We start from the raw sequence: 13,893 nt of genomic DNA, 5'->3' as shown, positions 1-13,893 counted from the left end.
CTGAGGCAACAGAGAGGAAAGTGGATCACTCACTGCAATAGATAGATATAGTGTACAAGAAAAAACTTAACCTAACAGAAAAAAAACCTGTGTGAGTAAGGAAATGACTCTGAGGGCCAGCTTTGGACTGACCCTTGCTTGGATGTCTCATTACATCCCCATGGCCAGACAACTGGTGACTGTGACTATTGCTTACTGTGCTCGTTTTACTGTTCTCTTATCCTTCTCTTTTTTTCTCCCCTCTTATCCATTTGATGGGTCTTGTAATTAACCAAACTTGTAATCTCTTTGGGGCAGGGGCTGGCTTTTTTATGTCATGCCTGTACACACAATGAGGCCCTGATATCAGATTGGAGCCCTTAGCACTATTATAATAACAATCCCTCCCACTCTCCCTGGGAGCTCTGGCAAATGTAGTGCTCTGAGCCAGCCCCAGTGAGGACATGTGCCCAATAAGTGTGGCCCTAATGGTTGGTAAAAGACAGGAAATGTGTTCCCCAACTCTACTCCTCTTAGAGCAGCTCCCAGTGAAGTATGTTGTGTAAACCCACAATCAGAGCGAGGCTCTGAACAATGTGAAACAGAACTTTAGAAGTGAGGTTGGGGAAATGAAAAACCAAATTACAAATGTAAAAGATTCATAGCTCCCTGATTAGATCCCACTGATAATATATGAGGTGAAAAAAAACCCTCTCAATTTTCAGGAGCATGGGGGGGAAACGTAAGAGTCATAGGTATGCTGCTTTTATAATTGCACAATACAAATTTTAAAACCAAAACTATTAGTGATTACCCCTTGTTCTGTGTTCATTTTATACAATACAGGCCAAATTCAGATGTGAGAATATGCTGCAACATACCATGTCCAGTCGCCTCAATATATGAATTCCACCTTAGATTGTAGACTCCTCCAGGTGATACCTACATCAACAACCTTTACATCAAGGCTTAATAAGTGAGCTAAATTCTCTGGTTACAGCTCCATGATGATTTTGAGAGCTGGTCTGTGCTGGTCCCAGTGAGAGTTAGGTCCTTAGTGGACCCTATGTCAGTGGAGGATAGACATAATAGAACACAGTTCTGCCATGATCCTTCCTCCTCCTTTCCCAGCATACTCTTATGCAAGAGAGGTGGTGGGGTAGGAGCAGAAGCCATCTCTGCCAGCTTTCTGCCAGCAGGAAGTCCTCCTGTTCCTTGGAAATTACCTGATGGCTATTTAGGGCTAGAATATGGTCTCTTTGCTCCATCTAAGTGGGTTAAAGGGTCCAGATCTCAGTTAAGAACCTGGCCTAATAAGTGTAAGAGAATCTAAACAGACACATCATACCTGTTAAGATGCTGGAAGGGAGGGTTGTAAGAGGAATAGCAGCTAACAGAAGAGTGTAAGCAGAGGTAAGTTAAGGTATCGTAGTGTAGTCAGCCAGTGCATGGGATCATGTTTCCTTCCAGTGACAGGTGCCTACTATGCCCCAGTCACTGATGCTGGCCACTAGAGGGAGAATATGGAATGAGATCTATGTCAAGTCACAACCAAACCCAGGGAAATATATGAAGGAACAAATATGGAGAACCGTGTAGAAAGGCTCTGGGGACAACTGACATTTTGGGAAAAGAGGGATGAAGATGGGTCATAGGATTCTCAGATCTGTCTGATAAGTGCCATCGTGTTTAGTAGTTACCAGCTGCCATTTACTTATTGCAATGAATTTAGGTACACACCCTGATGCACAAACTTGTATTGTTTCTTCACCCTCCTTTCCCCAATCCACAGCCAGTTAGTTTCATGTACCTGCTGAATGCTGTCATTAAATAAGATTATAAATTCTTTGAGGCAGGGCCTGTCTTTCACTAAATGTCTATACAACATCCTTAGGATTGTGTAGTGTTCTCCCCTCTCTGCAGCTGGCTGATGTGGAGGAAAGACTGGGGCTGCAGGGAGGTGTAGAATGGAGAAGTCACTGTACTTGGAGGGTGGAAGGCCCAAGGAGAAGGATTTCTCCTTTCACTTCACCCTTCTAGTTACAAACCTGCATAAAGTTCAGCCACAGTCTGGTCCTATGAGCGTGACACATTGGATGGTTTACATTTAAGTAGTCAACAAAGAATCCTTCAGTTTCTAAGATACTGGAAATACAGACCTGGCCATTAGGGTGGGAGTATGTTGAAGATCTGGTACAAACAGCTGCATATGAAAAGAAAGGTTATTTATGGATTAGAAACAAATCAAAGATTTCAGAGGGATTTGGAAACCATTCTGGAATTGCATCAGTAGAAAATCTCTGGTTTAGGATCAAAGGTGATGAGGACAAAAGCTGGACAAGATATGTATTGCCTGGATGTTTTTGCTGGAGGATGTAACAAGAAAACATTTTTTCTTTTGTTTTCGGTTTTTGATTTGATTTCCATGGCAAGGTGCATGTGTGGGGGTGGTAGTGGTGAATGCTTGAGATGAATCAAATGTAGATATATAAAAATGATCTGGTAGTTATTGGTAAAGCTCTTCTATAAAACTATGTGGCCAAATTCATCCTCCATTTGCCTTCATGTGAATCCCATTGAACTCAATGGGAGCTGTGTGTATGCGTGTGTGTGCATCTGAAGGCAGAATTTAGCTCTCAATATTAAAATTGTACAGTTCTCGTAAATGTTTGTTTATGTGCAGGGGCCAGATCCAAACCCATTGAAGTCATATGAAAAGGCTTCCATTGACTTTTATCAGCTTTTGATCAGTCCCATAGTATATTAGAATCAACTAAGATCAATAGTTCACTAACATACAGAAATTTCATTCTACCTGTTAAGAGTCTTATTCTTGCTTCAGATATGCATATACAACCCCCACTGATTCGAATGGTATTTACACTTGTGTGGCTGACAACAGAATCAGATATGGATCTTAAGTGTTTTGGTATCTGTCTCTTTTCTCTAGTTACCTTTTTATGGCTGTGTGTATACAAAGTGCCCTGAACAGAATATTTGTAATTCCATTTTCATGGATTTTTTTTTTTTTGCAGAATGCAGTACAACAGGAGATATATTGGTATTGTTAACGTCAGCACCATTAGGACAGAACTATTTAATGTCAACTGATGATATCATAAGTGCATTTTTAGATTTTCAGTTGCACTCCTGTTAATGCTTTCTCTTTAAAAAAGCATCACTCCCAGCTGTCCTTTCATCTTATAACAAACTGCTTTCAAATATTATTAGAATTTTTGTGCCGTGACTCTATTAGTACTTCTATTAATAGATGTTATCATTCCTCCAAAAGATTGAAGAAATCCATCAGAAAGAGACAATATTGGATGTCTGTACCATGTGTAATCTGCTCACACTGTCTGCCACTTTAATTTACATCATATGAGTTAACAATCTGAACTTGACCTCATGTTGACTCTGAGGCTGGATGGCTAAAAGACTGCTTTTTTTTTTTTTTAATACAACTATTCTGCCAAGGAACAAATAGGGTGAAAGAATGGCTTATTTATATATCCATCTCTGAGTTAAAATCAATGTACTGCCAATTTATGGCATACTTGCCTAGCCACATATTGCCCTGTGTAAACCACACGTGGTTGCTTAAAGACATACAGATTTTAGTTATTATTTATAGGGTTCCACGGGCACTTTGCAAACAAATCAGACATGGAGCCTGATTCTAATCTGATGCAGCAGAGCTATTCAAGGCTTTTTCTCACCAGTGTAAGTAAGGTCAGAATCTGGCCACGGGCCCTGTTACAAGAGCTGACAATCTGGGCACTTACCCTGCAAATACTTATGCACTTGAGTTCACTGGGACTACTCACCTGTATAAATGTTTGAGGGCTACAGCCCTACATTTACACCACTGATGTGCTGCCAATATTTTAACAAGGAGCTCCCACAACTTTTTCCCCTTTCTCTTGTGAATAAACCCTGAGAACCGGGGTGTGTGTGCTTGCTGACAGGGGAGGGGAGTGTGTGTGTGTGTGTGTGTGTGTGTCTGTCACAATGGAGATTATATATATTAGTTTTCCCTCTTAAATTGCTTTCCCTTAGCAGAAGAACGATGAAACACTATTTGGCAAACAAACTTCTATTAAGTGCACTTCACTAGGCGTGTTTATACCTTCTGTCTGAGAAATGTTTATATTGTAGCACGTTGTTCAATTTGTGTAACTTGAAGGAGGATGAGAGAGGAGGGCCTGGAATTCTTCTACCATGGGAATATTTTAGTTAAAATTCAGGTCGTTTGATGCTTTGCAGTGTACTAGATTATATCAGTTCACTCTTCCAAAGTATTCTGAGCCCCAGCCAGGGATAAGTCATCGCTGGCAAGGGTGATTTTGTAGCTTCCAGGCTCTCGATTTCAGAGAGGGGTTGAACTCTTTTGGAAGCAGAGAAACCATCTTAACTCTTTTTTAGTTTTGGTGGAAGAACTTTAACAAGGAGCAGTTCCTCCAGCACATTAGTGCTTTACATGGTACAAGATAAATGATGATGACAAACAGTGGATAAGAGGAAGGGGGAAAGGAGGACAAAGCTCACAATAGGATCATGTGATGTTGTGGCTTATGTTTGAACCCTGGTGGTGTTGCTTTTATTTTTTTTAAAGAAAGTTTGTCTGTAAAGTAAGGGTTAGATTTTATCTTAAAGACGTAGCTCTGTGCTGGGGTGCAGAGTAGCTGCTCTGCAGTAGGGTCCTCAAGAGGAATTCTGGCAGACTCAGAGTAGTGGGTCTTTGCCCCTATTCCAAGAACTGGAGTAGCAGTTGCAGAGGAGCTGCAGCTATGCCCTGGGCTCCTCCTGAAGTTTAGAGGTAGATTCCATCAGATAGTTCCCTGGACAAAACCCATTTAATTTGGGTTTTGTCCAAGGACTGGGGTGGGGGGCAGGTTGGGATTGGTTAGTTTCACTATTGGAAACTATTTATTTTACATTTATTAACACAATAAACTAATGTACACTAGATTCATTGTGCTAGAAATCTTCATGGAGGGGGGGAAATACTGTGTGTATGTAGTATCTGTTTATCAAAATGGAAAATATGGTCAAGTGTCTGCTTTTTCCCAAAGCAGGGATTCATACAGTCAAACTAAACTAATCAGCAATTGTATTCACATTAGTCCCAACTCATCCTCAGTATAACATCTGACTTCAGTGGGTTTGCACCAAGGATGGAATGGGCCGAATATGTTTTAGAACAGTTAGGGGTGAAAGTAACTTAGCGGACTTACCGGTATGCTGGGTGGCCGGGGTCCTGGGCACGGTGGGGGGGGGCAGCTCTGGGTCCCTGGAAGGGGGGGTCCTCATGCGGAAGGGGCGGGGCTTGGGCCAGACTCCCCCAGCCAGCCCTTCAGCGCTGCCCAGCCTTTGCCACCACGATCTCCGGCGGCGATTTAAAGGGCCCGGTGCTCTGCCCTGGGGTAGCAGCGTTGTTGTCCTGGATCCCCGGGTCTCTGGCTGCAATTTAAAGGGCCAGGGGCTCTGGCCACTGCCGGGAGACCTGGGCCCTTTTAAATCCCCAGTCCCCAGGGCAGCTGCCCCTTCCCCCCCCCCCACATTAGCGGCCCTGTCGGCTCTATACCGGTGGCCACTTTGCTGTACCGTACCTTACCGGCTTACTTTCACCTCTGAGAACAGTTTAGAGCTGTTGAAAACTGCATTGACTCTGAAAAATAAAACAGACTTTTAAAATATTTTGTGTGTTTTAAAAAAAAAGTCTCCTGGAATGCAACTCTTTATGCCAAGTACTCTTTGTATAAAGTACCACAGAAAAACAGCAGGTAAAAATAGAAAGGTCAGAAGACCTTGACCCACTCTGCTTCCACAAATGGCAAAACTTGCTTACTATGGAAGAAGAATGTATGGCATGGTGCATAGAACTGAAACTTACTGGTATCATGACAACTAGTCTTACATTTATTGTTATCTGTAACAAGTAGTGTGAAAAAGACATAAGTGGATTTCATGTTAGTTGAATTCTGATCATGGTGTTATTAATGTTCCTAAATTAAATGTGTGACCTTATGGAATTATCTCTCATTTCTGTTATTCTTTATTAAACTTTCCTATCACTTCTAATATTATCATGTTATCAAGGAGTTGTACACGATATGTGTAGTATGGCATAAAAAGCCTTTATCCAAATTTTACTCAACATTTTGAAAATAAAGGTATAGTAATTCAGTATAAATCTAAAATGGGTTAAGATCCATAAGTAGGTGAGTACATCATATTTGGTTTTGTTTTGTTGAAAGGACTGGAATTTGCATTGGACTATCAATGAGCCAAATGCTTAAATCCTTACACTGTCAGAACTCTCATTAGAGACTGATTAAAAACTGAGATCCATATCACATCAATTGAAGTCCAATGGCAAAACTCCCATTGATGTCCAGGGGTGCAAGACTGCACCCTAAGTAAATGCTTCATGAATTGTATCAATGTATTTTCTTGGAATGATGCTGTGGACATTTATTGTCCAAGTATGGTATGCAGAACAAGGGGAATATGTTTTATTCTGTTTATTTAATTACTATCATGCTGTTTGCTACATGGGTTCCTCTCAGTTCTGGTTTTGCACATCTGCAGGAAGGCAGACAGTGGCTTTAGTTAACTCCTACTACTGGTCTCTAAGGGGACAGTACAGGTGTCAAACTCTTGTAGCATTGTCTGAGGTAGACCTCCCCTATGTTGACACAGGAGGAGGTCTTCAGATACAAACACTGGAACAAAAGACTTTGGAACTATAAAAAGCTGAGCGTCTGATGACAGGGGAGAGGCAGTGTCTGGAGGAAAGGAGACTGTGCTCCATTCCCAAATGTTGGGATGTCTGGGATGTTAGGCCTACTTAAACTCTTAAGTAAGACAGATGTGTGTAGCCCTCTTGTTGTTTTAAGATGTTTCTCTCTGATTCCTATGGATAAATACATAGTTGGTTTTGAAGAAGCTGTCCTGTGTTGCCACATTCACCTACTGGTCACAACTCATGAAGACAAGTCTCTTTCAGGGGCCAAACTGGACCAGATGAAGATGAATTATGGGATTCCACTCTAAGAGAACTGCAGTTGTAGGGCTGTCACTTGAAAGATGTGCCTATGGTGAGACTGAGAGAGAAGTCAAAGATACAACTAATCCTGTAACCATGACAGATGGGATTTTCAAAAGTGATCAGTGCTGGCCTAATTCTGCTGCCAAGGGAGTTTTACTCTTGACTTAAATGAAAACAGAGTTAACCCAATGTTGAGTGTTTTTAAAAATCCCATGCAGATGTTATATATTAATATAAATAAAAGGAATATTAATCTTATGGTTATATAATGGATATCCTGTTATGAAGGCATATCAGATGAATGGTCTATCTAGTCCAGTAGCATGACTCTGACAGTGGTCATTGCTAAATGCATTACAGGAAGATGAAAGAAACCATAGTGAACAATTGTGGCATAACTTGCCCATGAAGGAAGTTTATTCCTAACCTCATCAGTTAGTTGGTTGGTTTCTGCCCAGAGATATTAGAATTTATATCCCTTATACATACAAGTTTTAAATCCCATCTAGTATATGTATAGCTATTCCCAAAATCAATATGAATGCTAATCTTTTTTTTAATCCTTCACTGAATATCCCCTTGTTCTTATATTTTTAAAAAAAGAGTTAATAAGATTACTCTAGCTTCACCATACCATTTATTTTCTCTGCCTCTCCCATGTCCCATATTATTCATCTCATCCATAAGCTAAACAATCCTAGGCTTTCCACTTTTTCTTCATAGGAATGTTTTTCCATAATTCATTTTCATCGCCCAACTCTGAATTTCCAAGATGTATTTTGTAAAGGTTTTGGTCATATAAGACCTTACTAAAGTGCTTTGCTTCTAAGTCTGTGTTGTGGGGGAAAACCAATGTATTTTGTGTGAATTATTGTTGAATTGGCAATGTACACATTAATAAGGTTCAATTGTGTGTGGAACTTGCAAACTGATAGACTCAAAAATCCAACATTTTTCTTTTATATCAATCTTTAAGGTGGTATCCATGTTGCTAAAGTCACATTAAAATGATCTAATCTATCTATCCAATCATTCTCATCTCCTCCAATCTCATTCCCTCCCATCTAGATTCTTACAGTTTTCCATCCATGTGGTAACTGAAAGTGTAGGGTCTGTTGGGTTATTTTATACTATTGAAAGTTTGTAAAGGTGATAAGGAAGAAAAAACCCTGATTCAGACGGTTCTGTCTATGTGTAATACAGTTACTTCATTAACGAAATTTTATCCAACAATCATTCCAATTTTTCTTTCAGCAACACATCTTGGATGTGGGCAATAAAGGAAAAATGTTTTGAAACAACATACACCTCCAGTCAGTCATCCCAATGAACAAGGTAAATTTAAGAACATTAAAAAATTATTAACTATTTTCCTTGCAGGTTCCATTTCAAATATTTTTGTAAGAATTTCTAAAAATTGCACAATATACCAATAGAGTAAAGTTTTTTAAAAGAGAAATGACAGCAGATTGTAACAGGAGGACTGTCCCTTTTAAGGGAAGTAGGGACTAGGGCAGAGGTGGGCAAACTACAGTCCGCGGGCCACATCAGGCCCGTGGGACCGTCCTGCCCAGCCCCTGAGCTCCCAGCCAGGGAGGCTAGCCCCCGGCCCATCCCCTGCTGTCCCTCCTCCCCTGCAGCCATGCTGGGAGCACTCTGGCCCACCGCTCATGCTGGGCTGCATGGCTTGCGCCTGCCCACTTCCCAGGCTTTCCAATAAGCCAGTCCTGCTGCTCTGAGTGGCATGGAAAGGGGGTGGGGAGTGGTGGGGTTGGATAAGGGGTAGGGGATCCTGGGGGGCAGTCAGGGGACAGGGAGCAGGGGCTGGTTGGATAGGAGATGGTGTCCCGGGGGGCGGTTAGGGGCAGGGGTCGGTTGGATGGGGTGGAGGTTCTGGGGGGAGGCGGTCAGGGGACTGGGAACGGGGGGGTTGGATAGGCGTGGGAGTCCCAGGGGACCTGTCAGGGGACCTGTCAGGGGGTGGGGGTATGGATAGGGGTCAGGGCAGTCAGGGGACAGGGAGCAGGTGGGAGGGGTTGGATAGGGGGTGGTCCCGGGAGGGGGCGGTCAGGGGACAAGGAGGAGGGGGGTTGGATGGGTGGGAGCTCTGAGGGGGGCAGTCAGGGGGCGGGAAGCGGGCGGATGGGGGGGGCAAGCTTTTTGGGGAGGCACAGCCTTCCCTACCTGGCCCTCCATACCATTTCGCAACTCCGATGTGGCCCTCAGGACAAAAAGTTTGTCCACCCCTGCTTTAAAGATTCTGAGACTCTTAGAGCAGACAAATGCCTAGGGAAGGGTAGCGGCAGGTGTTGATGGAGGGGAAGATGATTTAGGGGGAATAGTGCTTGGTGGTGGGGAAAACCCAGGATACTGTTTCTTTAAAGGCCTGGGACAAGGAACCTTGTAGTGCAGGGTGGGACAAAGCTCCCCTCTCACCCACCAAACTGACACAACCCTGGGAAGGAGGGCAACATATATGTTGTCTCCTCCCTCATACAAGGAAACGCCAGCACGGGAAGAACTGTTGTCCTTGCCCTCTCTTAGCTGCAAGAACGGCTTTGGGTCTCAACATAGCTCTAAGAAGGAGGGCTGTGGGACTCCTGAATTATGAAGAAGGGCGAGGCCTGAAGGCTAAAGAGTTTATCTTTTGGAAAAGACTAAATAAAATAAGATCCCAGAAAGGGGGAATCTTCTTGTAACGTTCTGGCTTGAGAGTAAGTCATTTCAAAGAACTAATTGGGAACTGAGAGCAGGGTGCCTGCAGGGTTACCTCAGACCACAAGGAAGCTCTCTGGAATGGCATCCATCCACGCAATGTTGCAAATGTGGGGGGCCTATTCTTGCACTATTGAAGTCAAAGGCAGGTTTGTTATCACATGGCCCTCATCACCATAGTATCTGAGTGCCTCACAAACATTACCTTGGGAGGTAGAGTAGTACCATTGCCAATTTATAGAAGGGGGAATTGAGCCACAGAATAGACTAAGTGGCTTGCTCAAGATCACAAAGGAAACCTGTGCCTGAGGTAGCAACTGGACCCAGGTCTGACAGAACTGGGATCTGAGTAGTCCTTCAGGCCCTAAGATTTGGACAGGATTGGGTGTCAGCTACACATAATTATTATTTATTTTGTTAATAAAAACATGTACTTAGAGCTGTATCTATCTGAGGTACATACCTAGCCATCATTACCATAGTATCTGAGCACTCATAATTTTTAAGGCACCCCTGTGAAGTATTATTATTATTCCCATTTTACAGATGAGACATAAGGTACAGCAAGTCTACAGGAAACTTATGATAGAGAAGGGACTTAAACCCAAGTCTCCTGAGATCCAGGCCAGCACCATAACCAGTGGGCCATCCTTTCTGTATGGTCACACAGCATTATACAAACATAGGGCCACACAGATGCTACTCTTGCTAAATGTTAACCTTTCAGTAGTTGCATTGTAGCTCAGTGAGACCACCAGAGGAAGCTGGACGGGATGTGCATGTGCATGGGCTACAGCCTCTGTTTTCTAGACTGAAATAGCAGCCATGAATAGAGCCCTACGCAGAAACAAAAATGTGTATCCGCATCCATCTGCGATCCACAGACAATTTTTGCTGATATCCATGGTTTGCAGGGCTCTACTTACCCTGGCTAGGCTGCAGCTCTCAGGCACCCCCCCTGCTGGAGCGCGGTCCAGGAGAGACGCGCTGTGGGGAGCTTGGGTCCCTCCATCTGCCCTGGGCAGGGGGCCTAAGGGGAAGGGACATGGGCCGGGGGCTGTTCAGGTCCCCCACCCAGGGCAGATGGAGGAACTCAGGCTCCCCACAGCGTGGCTCTCCCAGACCCAGCTCTGGCGGGGTGGGAGGTGGCTCAGAGCCACAGCCCGGTCACAGTAAGAGCTGGGTGGGCAGCTGTGGGGAGCTGCAGCGGACCCTCCACCTGCCCTGGGTGGGGTGCCTGAGCAGCCCCCGGTCCGTGTCCCTGCCCCCCAGGCCCTCCGCCCAGGGCAAGTGGAGGGTCTGTGCCATGGTTCCTCACAGCTGCCCTCCCAGCTCTTACTGTCAGAGCCCTGCATGGATACAAAATTTGTATCCACATCCGCGATGCTATCCGCAAAAATGGTCCACGGATATAAAGTGGATACCTGCAGGGCTCTAGTCATGAATGTGCCTGTGCCACAACCCCATGGCTTGTCCCCAATCCCAGAGAGTTCCCCATACAAAGCCCTATTAACTTTAACACCTTGCTTTCCTTGCCTTTCTTTTGCGTTAAGAGATACAATTATTACCCTAGAAGCTGAACAACTAAGGCCAGTTATTAAGTTATGGCTGCATCTTCAAACACCTGGTGTCTTTGTTTGGTTTATGTTGTAACAAGAGTGCATGCTCTGCACTGGAATAAAGATAATTTCTTCCCCTCCCAGAGTGATGCCTGCTATTGACTCAATGAAGGAAGAGGAAGGATTTGTCTCCTGACCCTGTCACACAGTCTGGGCTTCACTCTATCACCAATGCAAAGCAGAGTCATCCTAAAGCTACTGGTTTGCATGAATTGCTCTTTCTTGTAGTTCTAGATTTCTTTATTGCATACCTGAGGCTCAGAAGTGGGTGGGACTGAGGAGAGTGTGGTAAGGAGCTTCACATTCCAGACCACTTGACTGATTTATGCCCCAATCTTAGAAAGCACTTTAATATGAGCCCAGCTTTATTCTGTGCGGGGGTGGGAGGAAGAGCCCAGCGCTGGGGCGGCAGGGGGTGCGGGTGGGGGAGGGCACTGGTGGGAGGGGGTTGAGAGCCCAGGGCTGGGGTGGGGAGCAGCCAAAATTTTTTTTGCTTGGGGTGGCAAAAAACCTAGAGCCGGCCCTGGGCAGATAGGCCTCTTGTTGATTTATCTCTTTTCTCTGCTTGCATGTGGCAGCCCCCCTGAATAAATGCTTTGAGTGAGTTAATGCTTTGTTTTGAAGAAGCTGTTTTTGAGTGAATTTAATCAGTTGCTCATCACAGCCCTCTGGAGGAAGAGGGCTCACAGGTGCCAAACATAGCTGGGCCTGTTGTATAAACACAGTTAGAGGTCTGCCAGTCTGAGATTGGTGGAGCCATGTGCTTCCACCCACAGAGAGGTGACAGTGGTGAAACCTATCTCTTGAGAGGGACTGTTATGGGATCCAAAATGCAGCTCATTCAGTAACGATGATATGTACACAGTTTTTGTGCTGGTACAACTATATTGATTTGAAACCAGTACAGTTAAAGCGCTGCATCCCTAGTGTGGACACAGTTATACCAATATAAAGGTATTTATTAGTAGAAGTTTTTCCTGTATATTTACAGTAATAAGCTGTGTTGCTAAAAGGCATCTGTATACCAATATAACTATGTCCACAGTAGAGGTTGTACTGATTTAAGTATGTTGGTAAAAGTCACCCCCTAACAGAAATAAATGGTACAAGAACACTGTGTAGACTTGGCCTTCGTGAGAATAATTAAACACATTGTGAACCTTGTACTTCCTATGCTACTGCACTTTTAAGTTTACAAAATGTTTCATAGACAGTTGTATGCCATGTTGTAGCCGTGTTGTCCCCAGGATATTAGAGAGACAAGGTAGGTGAGGTGATATCTTTTATTGGACCAACTTCTGTTGGAAGAGCTCTTCCTCAGCTCAAAAGCTTGTCTCTTTCACCAACAGAAGTTGGTCCAATACAACAGTGGTTCTCAACCAGGGGTCCAGGGACCACTGGGGGGCTGTGAGCAGGTTTCAGGGGGTCCGCCAAGTAGGGCTGGCATTAGACTTGCTAGGGCCCGGGGCAGAAAGCCGAAGCCCCACCACCTGGGGCTGAAGCCCCGGGGCGCCAAGCCCTGCCACCCGGGGCTGAAGCTGAAGCCTGAGCAACTTAGCTTCACAGTGTCCCCTGTGGCATAGAGTCCCGGGCAATTGCCCTGCTTGATACCCCCTATCGCCGGCCCTGGCTTTTATATGCAGAAAAACAGTTGTTGTGGCAGACAGGCCATGGAATTTTTATGGGGGGGAGGTCTCAGAAAGAAAAAGGTTGAGAACCCCAGCAATACAAGATATTACTTCACCCATCTTGTGTCTCTGATATCCTGGGACCTCTCTTTAGCCATCTGTCCATATTTCACTGTTATGTACAGATATAGTTATAGCGAGATGTATACAACCAAAAAACCCTCCCCGACTAAGTTTTGAGCTCAGTTAGACTGGACAATTGCTGGGCAACTGAATCCATGCTGTATGGTGATTGGAGGTGAGGGCTCTGTATGTCAGCATCTCTGCATTCTCATTGTTACATCTCGAAGTAGATTAACTGCAGTATTTTATATAACAAATTCCCACAGAGTTTTAAAGCTTTGTCTGAGTTGCCTATTATGAAAATGCAATAAATAAAATAATAAATAAAATCCACCATTACACAGTTTCTCCCACATACTGCCCCCTCAGTATGAATATGTCTCATTTACTACAGTTTGGGAACCCCTGCTCTAAGGGAAACCAAGGTTTTGAAAGGAAACCCAAATGAATTGCAATTCTCAGCTATACAGAGAACAATCACAGTGAGCATGAGGATGCGTTCTACTGTAATAGCTCATGCCTATGTTCAAGAACAACGTAAATCTTGATGTAAAGAAAGAGTGCCTACAGAATGACAGAGTATAATGTACTGTAGGGAACATAACCTTTATAGATTGTGCAGTGGTACAATGTATAATAAATCAGATGACAGAGGACAGGATGATGGTATCTAGCTAGGAAATGAATAATATGGTTTTGCAAGATCATGAAGTGATGAACCAGATTAAATGGAGACACTTGAGTTAAAAATCATGTCAAATTCATTTTCTAGTTC

Source organism: Terrapene carolina, unplaced genomic scaffold (genome assembly GCF_002925995.2).
Source record: "Terrapene carolina triunguis isolate 2854851 unplaced genomic scaffold, T_m_triunguis-2.0 Scaffold88, whole genome shotgun sequence".
Classification (NCBI taxonomy): domain Eukaryota; kingdom Metazoa; phylum Chordata; order Testudines; family Emydidae; genus Terrapene; species Terrapene triunguis.
This window is presented reverse-complemented; position numbering follows the sequence as displayed.